Consider the following 7,979-nt stretch of genomic DNA (forward strand, 5'->3'; position numbering starts at 1 on the left):
TGCCATAGTAACATACATGTTCAAAAGTACATTTTTAGGTTTATTTTGAGAAAGAGATAGAATGTGTGTGTGTGTGTGTATGTGTCTGTGTGCATGCCCGCATGTGCGTGAGTGGGGGAAGGGCAGAGAGAGTGGGAGAGAGAGAATCCAAAGCAGGCTCCGCCCTGTCAGTACAGAGCCGGATGTGGGGTTTGAACCCATGAACTGTGAGATCATGACCTGAGCCAAAGTCAAGAACCTGATGCTTAACCAACCGAGCCACTCAGGCGCCCCCAACAATGCATTTAAATTTTATGTATATGTTTTCATTTAATAATTAGAAATTTGTGTTTGTGTTGAGCCAGAGTTCTTTCTCCGTAGTATTCCACCCATGGGGCACCATCTGGACATGAGGCTTCCTGAATTCCGGAAACACAGACCCAGCAGAGATGACCCTGGACAAATCGCAATGGGGAGTGATGCCTGGCTAGGGCTGGTGAGGACGGGAAGGCGTGAATCAGACGCACGTTGTAAGGCAACAATCTGCACACTGTGCAGACTGAATGGATTTATGGAGCAACAGGCAGGCTTCGAGGCAACACTAAAGCCTTTGGCCTGACAAAGTTGGGGTGACAGGGAGGAATCAATTGTAGAAACAGGCAAGCTTGGGGAGAAGCAGTCTTGTGTTCCAACACGTTGACTTTGGGGTGACAGTGAGATACCGTAGGGTGGGGTTTCCCAACCTTGCCCCTCCAGGGATTTTGGGCTAGGTAATTCTTTGGGGGGGGGGAGGGTGTCCTGTCCACTGTAGGAGGTTTAGCAGGTCCCTGGTGTCTGCCCACCCCATGCCGGGACCCCTTTCCCAGTTTTTTTGCTACACGTATAAGGAAAAAAATATACCAAATTGTTTTTTTGCTTTGTAATTGTTTTTAACACTTATTTATTTTTGAGAGAGAGCATGAGCGAGGGAGGGGGAGAGAGAGAGGAGGAAAGAGACATAGAATCAGAAGCAGGCTCCGGGCTTCAAGCTGTCAGCACAGAGCCTGACGTGGGGCTCAAACCCCTGAACCGTGAGATCATGACCTGAGCCAAAGTCAGACACTCAACCAACTGAGCCACCCAGGTGCCCCTAGTAAATTCTTAAAAGAGTCCAAGTCTCTATCCAATAGCCATAGGTTATCAAAAGTTGCCCATTTTTGTCCTTAAACTTGGGAAAAAGAGGGGAGGGTTTATGTACATCTCTTCCCCAAAAGTGACTTGTTTGGAGGAGAAAGTAAGATGTTCACCAGTGTTTATGTGCGACTTAGCTTTCTCAATAACTCTTTTATTTGTTTATTTATTTATTTATTTATTTAGCTGTAGGGAGACAGAGAACATGCGAGTGGGGGAAGGGGTAGAGAGAACCTATTTTATTTTTTATTTTTTTTTTTTAATTCAAGAGAGAGAGAGCACCAGCAGGGGAGAGGGGCAGAGGGAGAGAAAGAATCTTAAGCAGGCTCCACGCTCAGCATGAAACCCAATGAGGGGCTCCATCCCACGACCCTGGGATCATGACTTGAGCCGATTCAAGAGTCGAATGCTCAACCGACTGAGCCACCCAGGCGCCCCTTGATATTTCTTGATTTTCAATTCCATCTGTTCCGGCTCTGCCTCAGTGGCTGCCATTTTCATACCAAACCAATGGAGGCCCCCACAGTCCCACATATGGTAAAACCCAGAAATGCTAACCAATCTATAAACAGCGAAAAGGCATCTGTTGTGGAAACTGTAGGGTGAAGGGGCGCCTTAAGTGACTGTGGCTCAGTCAGTTAAGCGTCCAACTTCGGCTCAAGTCATGACCTCATGGTTTGTGAGTTGGAGCCCCACATCCGGCTCTATGCTGACAGCACGGAGCCCGCTTTCGATCCTCTGTCCCTATCTCTCTGCCCCTCCCCTGCTTGTGCTCTCTCTCTGTCTCTCTCAAAGACAAATTTAAAAACTTAAAAAAAAAAATGTGGGGTGAGGACACCAGCCCAGGACTGAGAGTCTCCTGAAACCCAAGCGGCAACCTCCCATCCACAGTCAAGCGTGGGTTTTCTCATGGGCAACAGGGGATCATAGAAATAACATATAGAAATAATAGCCATTTGGTGAGGAACAACCCACCAAATTAGATGTCTCCTGTCTAAACCCCCCAATAGTGAGGATTCGTACCCAACACTTCTTGCCCCCAAACCTAACCTTCTTGCACTCCCTTCTCTGTCTCGTGTCCCATTGGTGTTAAGGCCAAATGAGATACTAGGGGGTAAATCACAACGCAAATGTAAGGGATCAGTAGTATAAATGCCCTCCCGCCATCCCTTAATTATCAAAGTACTACGTGTTTGGGGGCCCTCTTTCTCTCTCGTAGCATCTTCTCTTTGAGGCACTGAATCTTCAACTTGGGCCTGGGCGCCGCCCGGAGGGCTGATTAAAACCGTCCGGGGCGAGCCCGAGAATCCGCATTTCTAACTAGTGCCCAGGTGGTGTTGCGGCTGCCCGCCGGGGACCGGCGCTGAGAACCGCTGGTCTAAACATCGCCCAAGTCCCACAGCCACAGTCAAGGATCTCCATGTCCACGTTTGACAGCACTTTGCATGGCGGCACTTGCTCGTTCTGTCCGGGTCACGGTCGTTCCGCCTCCCTCCCCGACAAGACTGTGAATCCCTTGAGGGCCCGGACCACAGTTTATTCATACCCACAGTGTCACCCAGAGTGTCGCACAGGGTAAATCTTAGCTCGCAGTTGTTTAAAAAAAAAAAAAAAAATGGGGGCTAAAATTCTGGAAGGTGATCTGGTAAACATCGCTATGACGAATTATCCCCAATAACACCGTTATTGTATAAATGATGCGCACATTAACCTTTTCAGCGATTTCAGAGATAACTGAGGGCAGCATCTTGAAACCGAATGAGCGCGTTTCTAACGATGTCCCTCCGAGCAAAGTTGAAGGGAAAACGGTACAAAGGGAAGGCTCGCGGGGTGCCTGGGCTGCTCAGTCGATGAAGCGTCCGGCTTCGGCTCAGGTCATGGTCTCGGGGTTCATGGGGTCGAGCCCCGCGTCGGGCTCTGTGCTGAGAACTCGGAGCCTGGAGCGTGCTCCGGATTCTGGGTCTGCCTCCCTCTCTGCCCCTCCCCGGCCTGTGCACATGGGCTCTCTCTTCCTCTCTCTTTCTCTCAAAAATAAATAAACATTTTTTTTTTAAAGGAAGGCTCATTTAGGATTCACACGAACACGGTCCAGAGATCCCATAAACTACCAGGGGAGCGCATCTCCCTGGTCTCATTACCCCATCTGATACATTTGAGGGCAAAGCCCCTTCTGCTAAGGCCAGGCTAGTGCAGGAGATGGTCCAGCTGGGGGGGTTTACCGCCACCAGGGGGCATGCGACTCTTTCTGGCGAGTCAACACCACTCACGGCCGGTAGGGGACAGCAACACTCTGCCTAAAGCTTTGGGTTTCCCTTCACAGAGAGCTCAGGGTGTGGAGCGCTCATTGTTTGCTCTGAAACCGGGCTTCTCACCTGCCTGTGGACTCCAATTTTCCTCCAAGTGGCACGACGACGACAGCCTCGGGGCCAACGTGTTGGAACCAAGCTCATGAAAGGCTGCATCTAGTGCAAAGCGGACAGTGGACTCTGTCTCATTAAAAAACACACAAGTTTTGGGGGGGGGGGTCCTAATCCTGCAAGGTTTGTCCAGCTGTGTCTAAGTCTCATCCATTTAGACATTGACTGGTCAACTCAAGTGGAAGTTCTTTATTGGCTCCTGGTGATGTCACACGAGGCTGGGAGAACAGGTTTTCTAGGTGTGGGGCTTTAACTTAATCCCTGAACCATCTAGAAAAAAAAAAAAAAAGCCCTAAGGCCTTTCACCTCCTTCGGAGCCAGGGCCTCTGGTGGTAAGTAGATACTAAGCTTTTCCCAAGTGCTCCTAATAAACAACAGAAAAGCCAAGAAACGGCAATGCGGCAATGCGAAGCGAGAGTGAGGAAAGTAAACTCTGGGGAGGAGGCTCTTAGCTTTGCTGCCTGGAAGCCACTTGGGAGTTTAATGGGCTCGTGCCGTTGCCAGGGCCCCGCCCCAGGTTCTGATCAACTGGTCTGGATACCACATGGGCGGCTGGAGTTTGGAAAGATCCCCGGGTGCTCCCAGTGAACAGCCAGGCCCGAGAGCCATTGTTCGATGTGCAACGTTTGCTCCCGTGTTAATGGGATCCTCACACCCACTAACTAGATTAGGTTCCTTATGCCTCGAGCACATTTAAAATAACACCCAAAACTTGGTAAGAAAAAGTCAGCACTCGGGGCGCCTGGGTGGCTTACTCGGTTGAGTGAAGGACTTCGGTTCAGGTCATGAACTCACGGTTTGTGGGTTCAAGCTCCGCGTCGGGATCTGCGCTGGCAGCTCGGAGCTTGGAGCCTGCTTGGGATTCTGTCTCCCTCTCTCTCTGCCCCTCCCCGGCTCTCGCTTTGTCTCTCTCTCTCTCTCAAACAGAAACATTAAAAGAAATTTTTTTGAAAAAGAAAAAGAAAAAACACAGGATAGAGGAATAGGAACCTGATTAAAATTGAGCATAAAACAGAGTCAGGTTCTCTGTCTCTCTCTTTCCCAAATTGCCACCATTAACTGCTCCCAAAGAATACCGGCCTGCTATTTACTTTATTCATTTTTGAATGAAGCGTTTGTATTAGCTGACCTTCAAACACTTCCGGGTTGTCTAAAAGGAAGCCCTGTGGCACTTTGACTTTTGAGTTACCTGGCAGTTTGTATCAAATCCCTTTAAACCCCCCCAACTGAGAATTACCGTTGTAGGCTGTTGTATTCTCTGGAGTACGAGGCTCCAAACACAATTTAGGTCAAGTCCATTTAAAGGTTACTACACGGAGGCCACGACTGTGAGTGGGTGAGCTCCATCCACAAAATGGCCATCTGTCATCTCGGGGGGATGGGGTGCCAGTTACGTTTTTGAACATGCTGTTAAGTCCCATAATTCCCTTCGGGAAGTCAGACTAACGGTGCTCTCCAGGGCAGGCAGGGTCGGAGGGGTAGCGTGGCGGGGTGGGTGTGGCGGGAGGAACTAAAGCCTGGAGTATGTGGCAAGCTGGCTTCGCCACTCTCTCGCCGACAGCGTGACACCAGGCAGGTTTTTCGCTGTCCCCAAACTTCACTTTGCTCGTCTCTACTCTAAGGGAATAATAACCATGTCAGGTAGTTTTTCTTTTAAAGTTTACTTATTTGTCTTGAGAGAGAGAACGAGGGCGTGAGCAGGGGAGTGGCAGAGGGAGAGGGTGAGGGAGGGAATCCCAAGCAGGCTCTGCACTGACAGTGTGGAGCCCGACTTCGGGCTCAATCTCACACCCTTGAAATCACGACCTGAGCCGAAATCAGAAGTCGAGGACATTTAAGCGACTGAACCACCCAGGGGCCGGCACCGCCCCGGGTCGTTTTTCTTAAAAGGGATAGACCCAGACGCGCTGGTGACTGGTTCTTGGGGAGGGGCGATGTGTGGGGTTTGCAGGTGTCTGCGGTGTAAATCACCCCACAATGGCTGATTTCAGGCTACCAGCATGACACCAGCGAATACGGCCTCGGGACAGACGTGCACCACCGGAGACGGGCCATCTTAGGGAGCCTTCCAGGGTGCACCAGGCACTCGCAACCCATCACATCCCCGCTGTCTTCACCCAACAGGGGCCCCTGTGCTGACATAGGGTTTTACCATTTGTCCAACATTTTTACGGGTCCTCTCATTAAATTCTCGGGGCAACATTGTGAAATGGCAGGGTGGCCCTTACCGGTTGTACAGACGAGAAGGCGCAGGCTCAGAGGGACGGGAACAAATTGCTGAAGGCCACAGGGTAAGTAATCTATAAAATGGGTACAGTGGGCAGAATAACGGTTCCCCCCCCCCCAGAGAAGTCCGCATCCCAGTCCCCGGAACGCGTGAATGTCTGGGCGACCAGGCAACCGGAAATTCAGGTTGCAGCTGGAACGAAGGCTGCTAGTCAGCGGGCCTGGAAGTAGGGAGCGGCCCCAGTTACCCAGGTGGGGCCAGTGTTCTCACAAGGGTCCTGAGCCGGGCGAGAGGGAGGCAGAACAGGAGGACGGGAGGGAAACGTAACAGGGCAGGAGAGAGGCAACATTGCCGGCTTTGAGGACAAAGGAAGGCTCTGTAAGCCTAAAGGCAAGAAAGGAGATGCCCCCTGGAGCCTCCAGAGAGGGACACAGCCTTCCAGTGCCTTGACTTTGGCCCGGTGAGACCCGCGTGGGACTTGTGACCTCCGGAACCGTAAGAGAATACACTTGTGTTGCTTAAGTTGAGAAACGTATGGCAACTGTGACGGTGGCCGAGGAGCTGAGCAGGCAATTAGGCCTCCTCCTCCTTCAAGTCTCAGGGCACATTCCAGCTCCGGTGGGGGGTGAGAGGGGGCGCGGGAGGCCTCTTTTTCCCTCGATCTTTCTAGGCCCGGGCTTTCTTTCTCCCCCGAGTTGTCATGATCCGTGGCTTTTAGCACTTCCTGCGGCGGTAATGCTCCGTATCAGTCAGCCTAATCCCCAAGGGCAAGATACCATTCTCTCCCCCTCCTGCTTGCCCTCCACCAGCTTCTTCCCCAAGAGCAGGGCATCAGCGCCGGTGCAACACGCGTGAGTGTGTGCTTAAGGGACTGAGTGCTCCACTCTGACCTCAGCAGTAGCGCTGCCCCGTTGCCGCCACCAGAAATCGGGGCGCTGAACTCTCACTGCTGCGGGACCATGAAAAGCTGCTCTTGGTAGCGTCGGGACCTACCTCCCCCGCTCCCTGTAGTGCAATCCGGGAGCCACAGGAAAGGTCAAGAACGCCCCTCTCCCCATGGCCCCACAGAAGCAGTCTTTCCTCCAGCTGGCGTGGGTCAGCCTCTTTTGCAGAGGAAGGAGGGTTGTGGCTCAAGACCGGAGAGAAACAGGCGTGACGAACGGGCTCATGGCGCGCCCGTCTCTGATGTCGCCGTCTTTGTCTCAGCAACGCTTGTGTTGGATTTGGGCCTTCGGGCTAGGCACTGGCTTACTCTGTCCTCATTGATCCAATGTGAAAAGTCCCAGCTCGGTGCTCTGCTCACTTTTCGAGGCTTGTGAAAAAGGAATGGAGAGAGGTATGGGCGAGCCTTGAGTACTGACTGTCACAGGGTTAATACGCTAGGAGCAGATGTGACCACGTGCTGAGAGCCGGGGCTACGTAGGAAAGTTCACATTCTCACGGGAAGTGAAAGTGAGTTGCCTCACTTTCTGTCATGTGACGGCTGTGTGCTGCTGATCAAGTCACTGGGCCCCTGTTTCCTCACACATGACCTGGGGAGCCTGATAGGTTCCATTTATTGATTACTTCCACGCATCCCACCCGTTCCAAGCCCTTGGCCATGACCCATATCTTACAGTCCTATAGTTTCTCAGTGTCAGAATTGGGACCGGCTACATAGTTTGTGAGCCCTCCTTCAGAACTGGTTACATTTCCCCATGGCAGCAGCAGGACATTAAACCAAGCCTGGGGCCCTCCTGAGCGCAGGTCCCTGTGTGACCACACAGGTTGCACACCCATGAAGCCGACCCTGGGCCGTGTGACTCCAGAGCAGGGCGAGAGCACCCCCTAGAGGAAGCTGTTGCAACAACACTCCAGGGGCACAGTGGGGAGGGGCTCCTGGAGAAGAGGTGAAAGGTATGTTGGTGGGGGGAACCGGGGAAGGGTGGATGACTTAGGGGTGAGTGGAAATGTCAAGTTTGGGTTACAAATCTGGATATCCTGGACGGCAAAGTGGCGGTGGGGGGAGGAGTGCAGTGGGTAGAAAAAACCTGCTGACGCCTGACGGCCTAGCCTTTTGTTTTGAGGACATCGGGCCTATCTGGGGGTGTCATCACATGCACAAACTTTGCCTTTGGGCACACAGCAAACAGGATACATTTTTTCAGGAAGTGGAAACTCTTTGAGAAGAAAACAAATCAATTTAA

The 7,979-nt window shown here is 51.9% G+C and overlaps 1 long non-coding RNA gene across 1 annotated transcript; it reads left to right on the forward strand.

Annotated features, from left to right (window-relative positions):
• Window positions 1–246: 246 nt before the first annotated feature.
• Window positions 247–5,649, forward strand: LOC124509351 (uncharacterized). Its single transcript, XR_006961424.1, has 3 exons — window positions 247–475; window positions 3,470–3,898; window positions 5,558–5,649. It is a non-coding gene; the product is annotated as an uncharacterized LOC124509351 (long non-coding RNA).
• Window positions 5,650–7,979: the final 2,330 nt, after the last annotated feature.

Source organism: Lynx rufus, unplaced genomic scaffold (genome assembly GCF_022079265.1).
Source record: "Lynx rufus isolate CCGP_SWC_20201006 ecotype Redwood Valley unplaced genomic scaffold, mLynRuf1.p SCAF_14, whole genome shotgun sequence".
NCBI lineage: Eukaryota > Metazoa > Chordata > Mammalia > Carnivora > Felidae > Lynx > Lynx rufus.